This window comes from Nuphar pumila, chromosome 3 (genome assembly GCF_984573655.1).
Source record: "Nuphar pumila chromosome 3, dmNupPumi1.hap1.1, whole genome shotgun sequence".
NCBI classification, from domain to species: Eukaryota; Viridiplantae; Streptophyta; class Magnoliopsida; order Nymphaeales; family Nymphaeaceae; genus Nuphar; species Nuphar pumila.
In genome coordinates, this window is record NC_143251.1 from 124,992,578 (window position 1) to 125,009,380 (window position 16,803).

General features: G+C 40.3%; 1 pseudogene across 1 annotated transcript; it reads left to right on the plus strand.

Annotated features, from left to right (window-relative positions):
• The first annotated feature begins 8,376 nt into the window (after positions 1–8,376).
• Positions 8,377–10,255, plus strand: LOC149843632 (transcription factor TCP4 pseudogene; annotated as a pseudogene). Its single transcript, XR_016431145.1, has 2 exons — positions 8,377–9,843; positions 9,963–10,255. The product of XR_016431145.1 is annotated as a transcription factor TCP4 pseudogene (transcript).
• Positions 10,256–16,803: the final 6,548 nt, after the last annotated feature.

Here is a 16,803-nt window from a genome sequence, read left to right on the forward strand (position 1 = left end):
CAAATAATTTTAGAAAGTTAGTAGATATGACTATAACAAAAAATTAAATATGAAACACATTAACTATGAGAAATGATTATATACCATGAATGACGACCATAATCTGTTCAACACCTCCTTTGGGTACTCTTTCCATTAAGCAACCGGTCCTGGTAGATGTTGAACTAGTGAATGCCTAATCTCTCGTATTACTTATTGTGGCTTGAACCTCGCATTGCACATAAATTGGTACACAGTAACCATCAATATACAATATTTATAAGATAAGTATAGGATAAGTGAAAATGAAATACTTACGATCGATTATCAATATACACTATTTGAATGAGTCATCGTGTGTCAGACTGAGAAGACCCTGCATCCAGCGTTGTCTCGTGACTTGTATGAACAACTGGTGTAGGTGGGTCATGTGCAGGCGAAACATCATCTATAGAAAAATAAGTTAAAAATTCACACAATGCGTATTTAAACTAATCAAGTATACAATTAGTTAAATGATATATCTATCGAAGCAGCCCGTGAAGATGAAGGTTGAGATTGGCTACCATTGGGTGCTCAACCATTGTAATCTTCACGAACCATATTCTAACAAATAAAAAATGTCATGCAATACATTCAAACATTGCAATACCTTCAAATCATTGCAATACATTAAAGCATAAGATATGACATCACTTGCTAATCATGGATAATTTATCCTTAACTTGCAATACAATTAGATCAGTTACACAACTCTATATCTTCATGGATATATAATCAAATCGAAAATAACTTCATGCAAGACATTCAAATATTGCAATACATTCAAATCATTCAAACATGTTATAATACATCCAAATCATAACTCTATACGTATCAAAGATACATAATCAAATCGAAAATAACTTTATGCAATACATTCAAACATTGCAATACATTCAAATCATTCAAGTCATTGCAATACATTTCAATACATTCAAATCGTTCACATCAAATAGAGGTATGTATTACAAAATATATTTTACTAGCTTGAGAATGCTTCCTCATCACTTGTTTGACTTTCATATTCTTCTTCTTCCTCCTCCCCCTCTTCGTCATCTTTTTCTTCTTCTTCATTGACCGCCCATCTATTTGGTATATCATTTGGATCACATTCTTTCATGCATGTGCTATCGAACAATGGAGATATGACATGCATACCATGTGCGATATCGTGACCATAAGAGAAGTCATACATATCATCTGAATAATAGTAATCACTCTCTTTAGTTAACTTGTCTTCCTGTAACTGATCATACTCGGGGTATAGTTTAGACTTTACCTTGCAAACTGCCCACCATTCATTTCTATTTGACTTTCTTGTACTCGGATATGAAATATAGTAAACTTGTTGAGCTTGCGAGGCTAATATAAATAGTTCATATGTTTCAAACATTGATTTATGATTCACCTCCACAATGCCTGAGGCTTTGTCGACTCTTGTTGTTGTGGGATCAAACCAATGACATTTAAATAAAGTTATCCTATTATTTATGCCAAAGTAAGTCAACTCCATTATTTCTTCTATAACACTGTAGTAGTCATGTTCATTTTCACTGTAGCTGCTACCATTGACGCACACGCTACTATTTATTATTGACTTGTTTACACCATAGTCTTTTGTATGAAATCGATAACCATTTACAATATACCCGTTGTAACATTGCACAACTTTGGTCAAACCATTTTGTAAATCACATATTCCTTGATCTTTAACATCGCCATGGCGGACCTACAAGCATAAACAATGCCTGTGATCACGACCAATTAAGTAACTTATTATTGTTTACACAGAAAGAATATATGTCATTGTTCTTACCAACTTTTTCAACTATGCCACAAACTTATTTTCACGTTCTTTCTGTACTTCTGCATCAGTGAGATATGAAAGTTCTCTTCGCAACTCTAGATCAAATCGTCTACACTTAACAAATACTTGTATTACCGAACTATGTATGCACATATAGAACTTAGTGTTACATATTAATTATACTTACTCGATGTATGGGTCGATTGATGAGCAATTAAAAAGGATATAGATTTGTGTTGCTTCTTGCTCTCGATCTTTCAAGAGTCTTGACTGGCAACTACCAAAGACATGCCCAAGTGGTTGAAATATCGACAACTTGTCAACTGCAGCAAATTATTCTTCATCTTCATTACGAGGTGGGCATGTGTAACGTGTTGGAATGTGAGGTTCAAAATACATAGATGAGAAATTTGAAATCTCTTCTAAAGTATATGCCTCACAAATAGAGCCATCTACTTTTGCTTTATTCTAAACCTTTTTTTTGAGGTCAAACATACATTTGTCAACAATATACATCTCGAATTACAAAAAAAATCTCAATAGCATTGAAGAGAAAAATATAAAAAAAATATATATCTTTCAAATGGATACATCCACTGATATTCCATAGGACCACCAACCCTTAGTTCATATGGCAAATGTATGATCACATGTTTCATAACATCGAAAAATGCTGGTGAAAATATTTTCTCTAGCTGACAAATAGTAGTGATGACAGAATCCTCGAGATTCTTTACCTCAGATACTATGACTTTCGATGCGCACAATATTCTAAAAAATCTACTCAACTTGGATAATACCCCCCATATAGGTTTATCTAACATATCATGGAATGTTAGGGGTATCAACTGTTGCATAATGACATGACAATCATGGTTCTTCAACCCATATAATTGTCTCTTGTCTATCTTCATAACCCGAGCAATGTTAGAGACGTATCCATCTGGAAATCTCAATTGTCTCAACCATTGACATACCTGCTTTATTTGATTTGGTTCAAGCATGTACCTTGCCTTTGGTTTCAGTATTTTTCCATTGTACACTTTGAGTTCCAATTCTAGTCTTTTATATATTACTTTCAAATTCATACGGGCTTTCGGATTATCCTTCATTTTCTCTTTAACATTCATTACCGTATTGAACACATTATCAAACATATTTTTCTCTACATGCGTCACATCCAAATTATGTCATATCAATAAGGTCGACCAATATGGTAGTTCTCAAAATATAGATTTTTTTGTCTAATTGTGATTCTTCCCAAATTCAAGGAAGGACATCGGGCTACGGGCATCTGTCAGTCCATATAAAAAGTATTATAATCTTCTTAAAATTTCTATGCCAGACAACCTTGTAGGTGGACCTTTCATTTCAGTTGTGCCTGCTCGAAGCACATTCCTTTGTCGTTAGAACGAATGGTCGCTGGGTAAAAATCGACGGTGACATTCAAACCAGCACGACTTTCTTCCATGCTTTAATCTAAAATATTTTGTATCCTCCATGCAGTACGGACATGCCAACCTTCCATGTGTGCTCCAACCAGATAACATACCATATGCAGGAAAGTTATTGATTGTTCATAAAACAACAACCTTCATATTGAAGTTTTATTTTTTGTGAGAATCGTACGTGAGAACACCGTCATCCCACAGTATTTTTAGTTCATCAATCAATGACCTTAAATATACATCAAGATTTTGGCCCGAAGAGGTCGGACCAGAGATCAATAGACACAAGAAAAGATTTTGACGCTTCATACACAAGCTTGGAGGAAGGTTGTATGGGGTGACAAATATTGACCAACACGAGTATGGAGTTGATCTACCCCCAAATGGATTAAATTCATCTGTACATAAGTTGAGCCTAACATTTCTCACTTTCATTGTGAAGGTCTGATGAGTACGATCAAAGTGCTTCTAAGCTTTCGCATCAACAGGATGTGTGATCTTGTCTTTATCATGTCGAACTTTATTTGCATGTCAGCTCATGTGTTTAGTTGTCCTTGAAGACATATACAATCGTTACAATCTAGGGGTTAGAGGGAAGTAGCAGAGAGACTTGTATGACACTTCTTTTGACCTCGTGCTACCATTGCCTCTTGTCTTTGGCTTGAACATAGGATGCCCACATGATGGGCATGATCTGCTATTTTTCTAATCTTTGAAATACAACATGCAATGATTTGGACAAGCATCTATCTTTTGATACATCATACCTAGAGCGTTGACCATAACCTTCGCACGATAGAAATTTTGTGGCAATTTCTCATCTTTGGGCAATATACTCTTCACAATAGAGCACTGACAGTCAAAACTTGATTGACTCAAATTAAACTCGGACTTCAGATTCAATAGTTGAAGAACTGCAGACAAAATAGTGTGACTCTCGCAACCATTCCAAAGTGGTTCATCTGCATCTCTAAGTAAATCATAAAATTTACTAGTTGCATTAATGTTTGTTGCTTCTTCCTCTACCCCAGTTGATACATCACTAAGACCCATAACAGAACCCAGTTCTAATCCTATGGCATCAAATATCAAATTCACATATGGATTATCGTGCACCATATTCACCCGTGTGTTAAAATTGTTCTTAAATTTTTCACTATGAAACGTCTAATTTCGATAATCACTTATAAAACCTTTCTTGAATAGGTGATGTCTAACGCCATGAGGTTCTACAAATCGATTGTTCTTACACATCGTGTATGGGCACCTAATCTAACCTGTAGGATCCACTATATTGACACTTGCCGTTGCAAATTCAATAAAACTGTCAACACCATCCATATATTTAAGCGATACCCCATTGTCAACTATTTTACGATACATCTATTCACGGTTTGCAGTCATTTTGTTCTATGATGTTACAGATATTATCCTAACCAGTTAAAAGAGAATAATCAGAATTCTATAATGAAGAAAATATCAAATTTATCATGCATGTGGTAGATGTAATAATTTGATATATATCACACACACACAGACACATATTCAATCATAAGAACTATGATGCATGCATTGATAACTTAATATTTTTATGTGCAAAACTATTCATTTGAAGCATGTTTAAAGCATTGATAACTTATCATTCATTTTTATGTGCAAACTCATTGATAACACAATACATTCATTTGAAGCATGTTTTCATGATATAATTTCACATAAAAGTCATAATCAAATTGAAAGTAACTTTATGCAAGCATGAATACAATTACATCAAACATTGCAATACATTCAAATCATTCATATCAAAACAATGTCAAACATGTACCTGCAATAAACACACTCCAATATCCCGCTAACTACTACCATGACTAGTATGGAATCCGAGCTCCAAAAATAAGAACACTTCTATTTTCATACATTAAAATCATTCTCAGCATGTTATTCGAACTCCATCAAAGCAGTCCTAGATATCCACAATTAAGTGAGTGCGTGAACAGAAAAGGGTTGCATCCAAGAAATTAAATCACTTGTGATGCACATGCATCACTTACTCACCACGGGTATTTATCCGATTTGCATTGCTTTTGTCACTTACTTACCACGAGTCGTGGGGCACAAGCGGGATCCATTGCAGAATCTGCAAAAGACACTGTGTTAAAATGAAGTTTATTACCCGATGACAAGGAGGGTGATGCCCCCTGTCGGAAACGAGCCCGAACATGAAGATGCAACCCTATGTTGAAAGCGAGACAGGCAGAGGCGTTGCCCCTACTGGCAGTAAAGTCAAGGCAGGGAGCGAAACCCTTTGCTGGAATATTCACAGGAGGCAGGGGTGGGACCCCCCAAAGGGAAGCATCAAGAGGCAGGGGCTGAGCCCTCTGCTGGGAATCAATCATGAGGCAAGGGGGGTCTCGCCCCCTGCCGAGGCAAAATTTCTCGACAGGGAGATCCGCCCCCTGCCGGGAAAATAGACAAGGGGCATGGGGGCTTCGCCCCCTATTGAAATTATCTAGAACAGAGGGTGAAGCCACCCCCTGCCAGAAAAAACAAAAGGGCAGGGGGCTTCTCCCCATGTCGATTATTCTCCGACAGTAGGTCGGAGCCCCACTGCAGGAGAAGTCAAGATGATAGGGGGGGGGGGGGGGGGCTGTCGGCATTCGAAAGGACAGGGGCAAAGCCCCCTGTCCTGCCGGAGATCGAGGCAAGGAGAGGGCCTGACAGAGGCGATCGAGGCCTCTGCCAGCCCTCGCTGACTACAGAGGGGTGGGGAAGGGAAAGGCTCCAGCATAGGGGAAAGGGGGAGGGTTACCTACGGGCGGGCTAGGGTCGTCGGCCCTCCGGCAACCAAAGGGGGAGCAACTAGAGAGAGAGAGAGAGAGAGAGAGAGAGAGAGAGAGAGAGAGAGAGAGAGAGACAGGGAAACGAAAAAGGAGGTCATCGGATGGGGCTCTTCGGAAAACACAGAGGGGGGAGCAATGAGAGAGAGAACGGGAGGGGAAAGAGAGAGGAGGTCGTTGGGCGACGGGTGGGTGATGGGAGATCGATGGGCGTTGGTCGGGCGAGCGATGGGAGGTCGTCGGGCAGTGGGCGAGCGATGAAAGGTCGACGAGCGGTGGGCGATAAATGAAATAGAAAGGGAAAAGAAGCTCTCATTAGGGATTTACGAGAAATTTAACGATGAATTCGCGATGACAAAATTCTGTCACAAATGTGCGACGAAGTAGTGACAGAAAATTTCTATTGCTGAGCCATCGCGAAGTTGCGACAGAGTTTAAGATGGAATTGTTCCATCGCGAATTCGTCGCTAATTCACAGCGAAATTTTTTCCGTCTCTAATTCCACAAATAATTCGAATGTTAGCGACAAATAGTTTTCTCTAGTTAATCCATTGCAAATTTGTGATTAAAAAAATCCATCACAAATTTCGGACGCTAATTAGAGTTTTTTTTGTATGAATCTATAGTGAAGCCTTTCTTTGTACTCGTCCTATGGACGTGGAAGTTCATCTCTGAACCACATAAATTTTGTGTTCTTTGTGGTTTGTTGTTTCTGTGTATTTGATTCATGAGTGAGAATTGTCGAGTCGTGCGAGTGACCAAAGCTTTCACTCTGTTGTTTCAGTGTGTGACAACACTATTTTTACAATAGGTGGTAGGCGGAAGGATCAACGCCCTCCGAGAGAGAGATGAAAATGGTGGTGGATGGAAGGAAGATAAAGACGAAGAAAGCTCTTATTGTGATAGCCCGTGGGATGAGATATTTTGTGGTTGAATGGTTGCCTTAATCAAAAAGGATTTTTTATATAAAAAATATTTCACTCTCCCAAGTAAAGGAATTTTGCTTATAAAAAACCATACTTAAAAAAAAAACCTTTCAAAAATTTTCTCTCATCTGTAATGGTTGAAGTTGTCATCTTTTGTTTCTTGCATTTTTTTACTATTTTCTTTCTTGAATTTTTGGGTTTATAGAAGAATGGGAGGGAATTGCCAGCGACCTTCTTCATGCAAATGATGTTTATTTGGGCGCTCGCGTTGTGAATTTGGCTTTCTTGAATATTTATTTCCAGTAGCAAGAGTACTTGGCATTTTTTGTTAAAAAAAATAGCAACTGGTCCAAGAAATAAAAGAAACAGTGAAGATATACATATATGTGAAAATATTGACCACCCTCGAGTGCACCAGACCCTCTAACTAAAAGTCATAGGCAAGAGCTTTACTTGATGATCCTACAAATGCATTCAACATGGTTTATCTATTAAAAGATGCAATTTAGGTCGACGGGTTTTGACGTAAAAACATGATTTTGTCAATTGTAAAATTGTAATGCATTGGGACCAATGAATTTTGAAGCTTCTTACAAATTTACTTATATATTTGTAATCACACGGTCTAAAATATGCTTTTGCCTAAAGAAATCCTAGCCGTAGAGCTTAATCTACAAAAGAATTATGAAAGTATGAAAATACAGATGCTTGGTTTCTCACGCCTGTTTGGTTTGGGACTCTAATTGCAAATGAGAGAGTTGGTTTCTCACAGCTCAATTTCTGATGTTTATCTAGCCATGCTAATGAGATCCATTCTCTTACTCGTGTCTTGAATATCGCGGTAACTTACCAAACATGCTTACAGGAAAAAAAAAAAAAGGTAGGGAAAGTGAGTTACACCGGGACTCACTGACGCACTAAAGTAAGGCTGGGACTCTTGCAGGCTGATCAACGCCTAGTATTCTCTCTACCAAAATTTCTATGCCCTTTTTAATTCCTTCACGCTCAGGGAAGAGTGCAGGGGAGAGAGAAAGTAGCAAAAAAAAAAAATTACACCCTCTCTCTCTCTCTAAATTGCTTATCGCACGAGCATCTAACGAATCCCCACTTGTTGGATTGAGAAAAATAAGCCAAAAATTGTTTGTATTCTTCATATGTTTTGCGGCCTCCTGCGCTCCTCTCCCCGTTCCTTCTTGGCACACGTTATTTATTTATTTATTTATTTATTTCGTTTGTCACTTCTCTTTTTTATTTAAAAAAAAAAAAAACAGAAGGGCACCCTATCCAACAAACAAAAATCAAAATAAGAAAACAAAAAAAAACAAAAGGAGACTCTTCCCCCCTACATACACCACTATGATGAGCTAAAACCCTCTCTTCCCTTCCACCCTTCTCTCTCTAAAACCTGTCATTCTTCCTCTTCACTTGGTAATGGAATTTGGTGAGCTGAATGGCAAAGCCAGGAGAGAGAAAACCCAATAGGGGGAGACCATCCAAATTGAAAGCTGGAAGAAGAGGAAGAAAAGAGGGTTCTGGAAGCTCATCATCAGCAGCAGCAGCAGAGGAAGAAGACGACCCATCAACCGAACCCCCTGACCGTACCATCCTCCTCCTCCACTGAACATGCAAGTTTGGGAAAGGGGATGGGCGAGCCTACTTCCACACCAAAGCCGGCCTATTCCTTTAGGGGAGGCCGCAGCAGCAGCAGCAGCAAGGTAGGGGAGATAGTGGAGGTGGAGGGTGGTCACATTGTAAGATCTACGGGCAGGAAGGACCGTCACAGTAAGGTCTGCACGGCCAAGGGGCCGAGGGACCGGCGGGTCCGCCTCTCCGCCAACACCGCCATCCAGTTCTACGATGTCCAGGACCGGCTCGGCTACGACCGGCCCAGCAAGGCCGTCGATTGGCTCATCAAGAAGGCCAAACCCGCCATTGATGAGCTCTCCCAGCTTCCCCCTTGGCAACCCTCCGCCGAACCTCGCCCCCACCACCACCATGACGGAGCCCCCGCCGAACCTGAGTCTTCTTCCTCCATGAGGAAACCACCACCACCATCTGAACCGACACCATCTTCTGCCTTTGACCCACTGAATCCGGCCAACTTCCTCCCTCCTTCTCTTGATTCGGATGCCATTGCTGATACCATCAAATCCTTCTTCCCATCTTCCTCTTTCTCCCCCACCTCCTCCTCTTCATCCCTAATCAATTTCCAGAGCTACCACCACCAACAACAACAACAGCAACCTCCTCAGCCACCTGCCCCATCCATCACCAGTGAGCTCCGCCTCTCTCTCCAATCGTTTCAAGACCAACAGCAGCAGCACCACCACCACTCTGCTCTTCACAACCAGAGGTTCTCCGGCGAAGATGCTCCGAGCGAGCCGCCGGGCCTCTTCTTTTCTGGAGATTGGCAGCAGCAGCCGGATCTGGGCAGGTTCCAGAGGTTGGCTCCCTGGAACGCCGCTGCTGACGGTGGTGGTGCCGGATTCCTGAGCCCAATGCCGCAGTTTCTGCCGCAGATGCCGATGCCTGCCGGCCAGAACACTAGCTTGTTCTTTCAGAGGGGACCCCTTCAGTCCAGTATCTCGCCTTCGGTCCGCGCCGGGATTTTGCCGGAGACCCAGATGACCCTTCCGGCCGAATTCGTGGCCGGTGGGTTCACCGGGTTCTGGATTCCGGCTCGAATTCAGGGCGAGGAGGAGCACGAGGACGATGACAACAAACCGTCCTCTGCTCCCTCTATTTCTCACCATTGAGTATCCTAAAGCTCTACCGTCACTGCTTGTACTAAAATGCTCATAGAGGTATTCATTCATCCATCTTCCTTCCCTTTGTTCTCTCTGCTACTGAACTAGCTGGAAATGTTCAAATGATTAAAGAGAGTAGAGTTCTAAGAGAAGATAGTTGCTTTTTCTTTTGGCAGTTTTGGTGATGGAGAAACAAAGACCTCAGCTTGAAAGAGGAGTAGTAATCGGAAAACGGTACCTACTTTTAGTTGCAGATTTGAATGAATGCATATGCCGTTAAGAGAAATCCATTTTCTTCTCCGTTGCGGGTCATTGTTGTAGGTTTATAGTTTCCGTTTCTGCTTTCCAGTTTCCTCCTTTTCTCTTTTTTTCCTTATTGGTATGCATGACTCTAGAGAGTTTATCCTCACCGGAAAACACTCATCTTTTCCTTTTCTTATTGTTGGTGATGTGTTTTTATCTCCTTTCGTTATAATCTCTCTCTCTCTCTCTCTCTTAGATGGGTGTTGGATTGCTTGAGGGTAGGTGGTAACGAGGGGTTGAGTTGAATCAGAGAGATATAAAAAAAAAAAGTAGAAGAGAGTGGTATTGAATTTTGCTTGCTTATTTCCATGTTAGAAACTGAGAAGTGTCTTTGTCTCTTGATTTACCTCAAAATGGGAATAGGTCATCTTTTCTTTAGGTGTTATGGAAAACCCGAGTCTTTTTGGGCTTCTCTTTACCCTCTCAGAAAATTGGTTTGTTTGTGACTTGGATCTCCGAACTAACTATGGTTGTGGGGATGGGCAAAAAAATCTCTCCTTTTAAGGGAGAAATCATGCACACCTGCAGTCGTTTTCATTTTGAATAGGGTCTAATTCAAGGAATAATGCAATATGAAATTATGGGTTCCGTGGAATACACGGAAAACGAGCAAAGCCTACCATGATTCCCTTCCCTTTGAGGTCATGACGTTAACCCCCTTTCATGACATTGTGATGATTGGCAGGATGTTGTAGGCTTGTAGCCCTAGTCTTAACATCTTTGCCTTTGTGGTTCAATTGTTCTTTCCTGCTTGCCCTTTTTTGTTTTTTTATTCATTCAGGGCCATCCATTTGCCCCTAATTTTAAATATGGGCCTCACGTTTCTGAAATTGTAATTAGGACCCTCTGTTTTCTTAGAAACTGTCAAAACAAGCAACTATATATTGCACCCAAAGGGGTTTGGCGTAGTGGGATGGGGGCCTAGACCACTAGGCAGGCGTTCTCGGTTCAAATCTCATGAGCTTCATTTCTTGCGCAAGCCAAAACCTGCCAACTTTTTAGGGGTAAGCGGTAAGCCCATAGAGTACTGCAGGCAGAGCTGGGTTTCTGATCTTGGGAGTGGTTTCTTTGTTTGAATATAAAAAAATGATTATACATTGTTTTTAACTCAGGTTAAATTACAAGTCAAATTACAGTAATAACCTTCGTCATTTAAACCATTTACATTTATTATTTTAACAAGATGAATGATAGATGTTGACCTGAGGTAGCTGTGGGATTCTTTAAAGAAAAAGTTTGGTGCATATCTAAAATTTCAGATAAGTGTGGCTGTTTTTTAAATTATAAGCGAAAAGCAGGGCGCCTAATTAAGTTTTTTTTTTTTTTGTGATTTGGGGTTGGGGGAAGGGTGTGGTGTTTTATATATTTTTTTTATATATATCTTTGTCCAATAGATTTGCTGTATTCCTAATGTCCACTCATTATATTCCCTTCTGCTTTTCACGTGTTCCCTCCTTGTATTTTTAATGTATGTACGCCCCCTCCCCCCCCCCCCCCCCCCCCACCACCACCACCCACCAACACACACACACCACCACCAACACACACACACACACCACCACGACCAACACCACCACCAACACACACACACACCTCGTTTGCTGTTTTTAGAACACGTTGAGCAGAGTGCTCATTTCTTTAAGAAATTGTAAAATAATGAGCGTGAGAAGTTGGCAGAACGGCATTATGATTAGGATATTTGCTGATTTCACCAATGTAAATGGTCTTTCACATCAAAAGCTTTTTTCAAAGGAAAAGTTTCTTACAGGCTTTTTCATTTTTATCCTTACCGCCTTCTGCAATTAAAAAATATTGATATTTCTAACGGTTTGAAATGTTGGGAGCCCAGAACTGGTAAGTTTATGTTTCAGTAGAAACTTAGTTATACTGTTTTAGTGGTTGCTGTTTGGGAGAGCGGTGTTTTGGAAGCAGTTTATGCATTCGGGAAAGAGGGTGGGGCCCTCTTTTTTTTTTTATGTTTCATTAAAAACTGAGATTGGTAAGGTAGTAGCTGCCAAATCTAGGAATTGGCAGCTGCCACTTTTTCAAAGCAGAAACTCCCTCCAACAGCCAGTTCCCGAACAAGGTCTTAATTTTGACAAAACATGAGCTTGATGACTGTATGGTGACCTTCCTCCTACTCATATCCTCATATACATCCATATTTTAGAGGAACACGGGTCCCATCATTTGCAATAGGATGGATTCCATCATACATTCAATCCTAGCCATCCAATCAATGGCTAAATGGTTCTCCTTGATGGCTACGATTGAATGTATGATAAAACCCATCATATTTCAAATGATGGGATCGGTTTTCATTTTAGAGAATTTTCTGGTTATTTGTTCTGTAAATGACTTAAGATTGGTGTCAGATTTATGTGAGCTTCTTTTGGTGGGTACCCTCTTCCAACGTCCTCACTTCATTGCGGTTGGTTGCTAGATATGTCAAAGTTGTGGTCCTTGGCTAGCTTCTGCTAGATCGTCAGGACAGACACTCCATAATGCGTAAACATTAGGGTAATTTGCTGATACAGACCCACCTTTTACCTGATATTTCATGCCTGGATCTGTATCAGGAAATTACCCTAAAGTCTAGACATTATCCAGATGAGCATGGCATGTACTCTTTCTTTTCTTTGTGTACAGTAGAGAAATATATATAATTTTTAGTTTAAAATATAAACATTATACATATATTCTATGAAATAAATAACATGGAATAGTTTACATGAACAAGCTCGTGTTCGGCTCGGCTCGTTCAGGTACAAGACGAGCTTGAACTCGGCTTGGCTAAACGCGAGCACAGCTGAGTCATGAGCTCGATCCACTGGTAATTAAACGAGCTTGTTTACCAGCCCTATGCATGTGTTATGGTTGTTGGCTATTCATTATATAAAGGTCTCGAGTATGGATCTGGGGAGAGTAGATCAGGTCATATTGTATATAACCAATTGTCATATATGTAGAGATCCCCACTACTGCATATCTCATTTAAGAATGGTGAGAGGGGGGTGGGGATCCATGTGTGGTGGAGATTGAATATAATGAAGGCGGATTTGATGGTGCTATTGTCCGCTGCCTGAATTAGGTTTCTGATCTCGGGTGCGGTTTTATCTGTATAATAAACAAGAAAAAAAACTTAGAATGGTGTCCATGTCAAAAAATTACGGAACATTTTTGTCTGTCCTTGTCCATCTTGAGATGGTTATGGATCAACATAGAGATGTCGCATCATATGAGGCTGGACCCATCGCAGATATTGTACCCGTATTGAGCATATCCAAATATCTATCGTAAAAACAGATGATATTTAACTGGGGTCCTCCCATCTCATCTTTATTGTTTTGGCCTGATGCATTGAAAGATCTGAACTCTTTGTTTACGCTCCTGTGGTTACCAGTACTTATGGACCACTTATTTTTAGATCGATTGGAATCAAAATTTGCATATTCTTGCTTGTTCATATTTTTTAGAAATTGGAATTCCTCGTCGGAATCGAATGTGATGGATGGACCACATAAGATTCAAAATCAAATGTGATTTGGAATTGTATAAAACAAAATGAAAAGGGGCAGCTTGTGAGTTCGATTCTTGCAGCAAGTGAGAAAACGAGTCTAATGAGCCAATGAGAAACATTAATCTCTCTGTATGAGAGTGATTCTCATGGAATTTCAAGAATTATTTTAGCCAATGAGTAAAGAATTTCCTAGGGAATTGAAGTCATGGTTACATTAAGGCTCGCTTTGGGAGCCTTAAATCAGGCGTGTGTCGCGCTTTCTTCCAATGCCTCGCCCTTTCTGCTGTTTGGGAGTTGTGGTTTTGCTAAAACACTGCACTGGGAATGGAGTTGGCAGACCCGATACCACATTTCAACACCATTCACCGGAGGATCTTTTCGACAACTTCATCTTTAATGCCATATTTTGGTAACACATGAAAATGAAGTTTTCTTCCCAACGCAATCTACCTAATCAGACAGAGCCTACATAATCAGGCCAATGCTTCTGGATAGGGATGGCAGTGGTCCTGGGGGAAACAGGGCCCCGCCTTGCCTCATTTGGACCGGGAATGGAGGACATGAAACGGTAATGGAGTCTGGGATGGAGGTTAAAATCAAAACCCATGCGGGAATAGAGGCGGGGATGGACTTACGCTTTCAACCACCCCATCTCTGTCCTCCATCTCCGCCTTGCCTTGCCATGCCTCACCCATCCTTCTTTATAGATGGTAGTGGACCGAGGGGAAACAGGGCCCCACCCCGCTTTGCCCCGTTTGGACCAGGGATGAAGGACATGAAATGGAAATGAAGGCGGGGATAGAGGTTAAAATCAAAACCCGTGCGGGGATGGAGGATGGCATTTTGAGACAGGGAGGGTGAAGACCTTGTCCCCCATCCCGCCCCGGTCCACTGCCATCACTAATTCTGGAGATTTTAGTTATGCAGTCTGAAATAAGTAACACCAAATTGATGGTCAATCATGCTGCGTAGTGACGAATTGAATTATAGGGCAGTTTTAGCATCTTCATGCTAGGAGCCAAAGAAAACACAGGGCACAAAATTCTTCCTGTCATAGGGGTGCAAATGGATTGCATTGGGTGGAACCACAATCTGAATCTGACATAATTTTGTAGATTTTGGATCCTAAATTTAGATCCGAATTTAAATCCAAATCTGGTTGGGACTAGCATGATTGTATTTTTCGAACTGAGATTTGGATTCCTATCAATCTTCAGGTATAAGACTAGTTTGGACCCACAGTCTATGCATGCATGGGGTACTGAAATAAGGATGTATTGTTGGGAAGTGTCAACGGGTCAGAGCTGGTTCAAACCCATGTCTGACTTTGAGGTGCTGGTCCCGAGTCCCATCAGGCTTGCCATACAAAAAAACATGCCAGAGTCCTATAAGAATTACATGAACCAGACCCGGTTCATACACAGTAAAATATATATTTTTAACATTTTTTTATTCATGCAGGAAAGGATTACATCAAGATTGCGAGCTCAGTACTTTCCCATGAATGTAGTATGAAACAAACATGTGCACCCATGCACATACACACACACACACACAGAGAGAGAGAGTGTGTGTGTGTGGTCTAAACATAATCTTGGTTGATCAAAAACTTGGTTGATCAAAAACTTGATTTTTAGTCTAAACATAATCTTCTAAAGATATGTTTTGCTATGTGTCATCCAAACGAGCCCTATGAAGTTGCATCAACTACTGGTGTTCGCATTGAAGGAGAATTGATGCACATCCTTTTTATCTATAGTTGGGTCATGCTAGCGGCAGTGAGAAAGTAGACTGCTGCCTCTAAGAACGTTGCTGAGATTTATTTACTTAGGGTGAAGGATGCGAAAACTTTCTTAACTAAATTCTCTCACATGTGAAACTTACATGTCCATTTGAGACATTTTTTTTTATGAGAAAATGAGTCAAATGTTTGCAACTTGGAGAGACTTTTCCAATTCCCTTCAGTGGTCAAAATCAAGTACAGCCTGGGGGTCATACGTTGGGTCTTTTTCTTTGTGCAGGAAGGTTATAATTTGGGCTGTCAAAGCCTGGCCCGTCAATTGACAGCCCGGCCCATTGGGAAAACCCTGGCCCATGGCCCGCCCATTAGGCATGTGGCCTAAACGGGCTGCCTGAATATATATATATATATATATATATATATATATATATATCATGTATATTTATTTATATATACATAAAATTTCACACGAGTATAATATATATATATAATATATATATATATATATATATATAATATATATATATATATATATATAATATATATATATATATTCAAGCTGGGCTGAGCGGTGCTGGAGGCCCAATTCGGGCTGGGCCGGGCCAGGCCGGCCAGCGGGCAGCGCAGCCTAGTGCCCACCTCCAGTTATAATTAGGGGTGTCAATGGGTAGGGTTTGGTTCAGATCCAAGTAGAACAAGACCCATACCTGATTTTAGATGTTGGAAACAAGTTCAGACATGGGTCCAATCGGATCTGCCAAGAGAGAAACCATACCCAAATCTTATAACAATTACATGAACCAGACCCAGACCATACCCAGTAAAATAATATTCTTTTCTTTTTTACATTAAAAAGTTGCAGATTTTAGTCAGAATTGGGTTCGGACCTGGGTTTGGTATGAAATTTCACAAACCATACCTGGCTCCTTATATTAATTGGACCCTTCAGGTCCAACCCAGATTCTAATCTTACCATCTTTTTTGTCACCATAACCCGACCCTATAGGGTTTGATATGGGTCAAGTCCAGGTCAAACCCGACCCATTGATACCCCTAATTATAATGGTGCCTTGTTTCCTAAAGCTAAAAAAAAGGTAAACAATGCTAACCGTTGACATTTCCCTTTTATTGCAAGTCACCCAATGACTCAAACCGATCTGATGGAATTATTTCAAGATCAACCTTTCTGGTCCTAATTGCACCTAAAATATCTTGCTATTGCGCATCACCAATACTTTCTATGGGGTTTCGTTTCACATTGGACCCCTTTTATCAAATTAAAATGTTGTCGATAGGCATTATTTTGTGTTATGGAGATTAACATGCAGCAGGGAATTGAGGCCAATTTCTGTTGAGATTGAGATTTTGTTTAGCCTTACTAAAGCTTTTTAAATCATTAATATTTGAAAATTTACCTCATGTTAAGATGGTAAACTGTTAAGATGATAAAGTC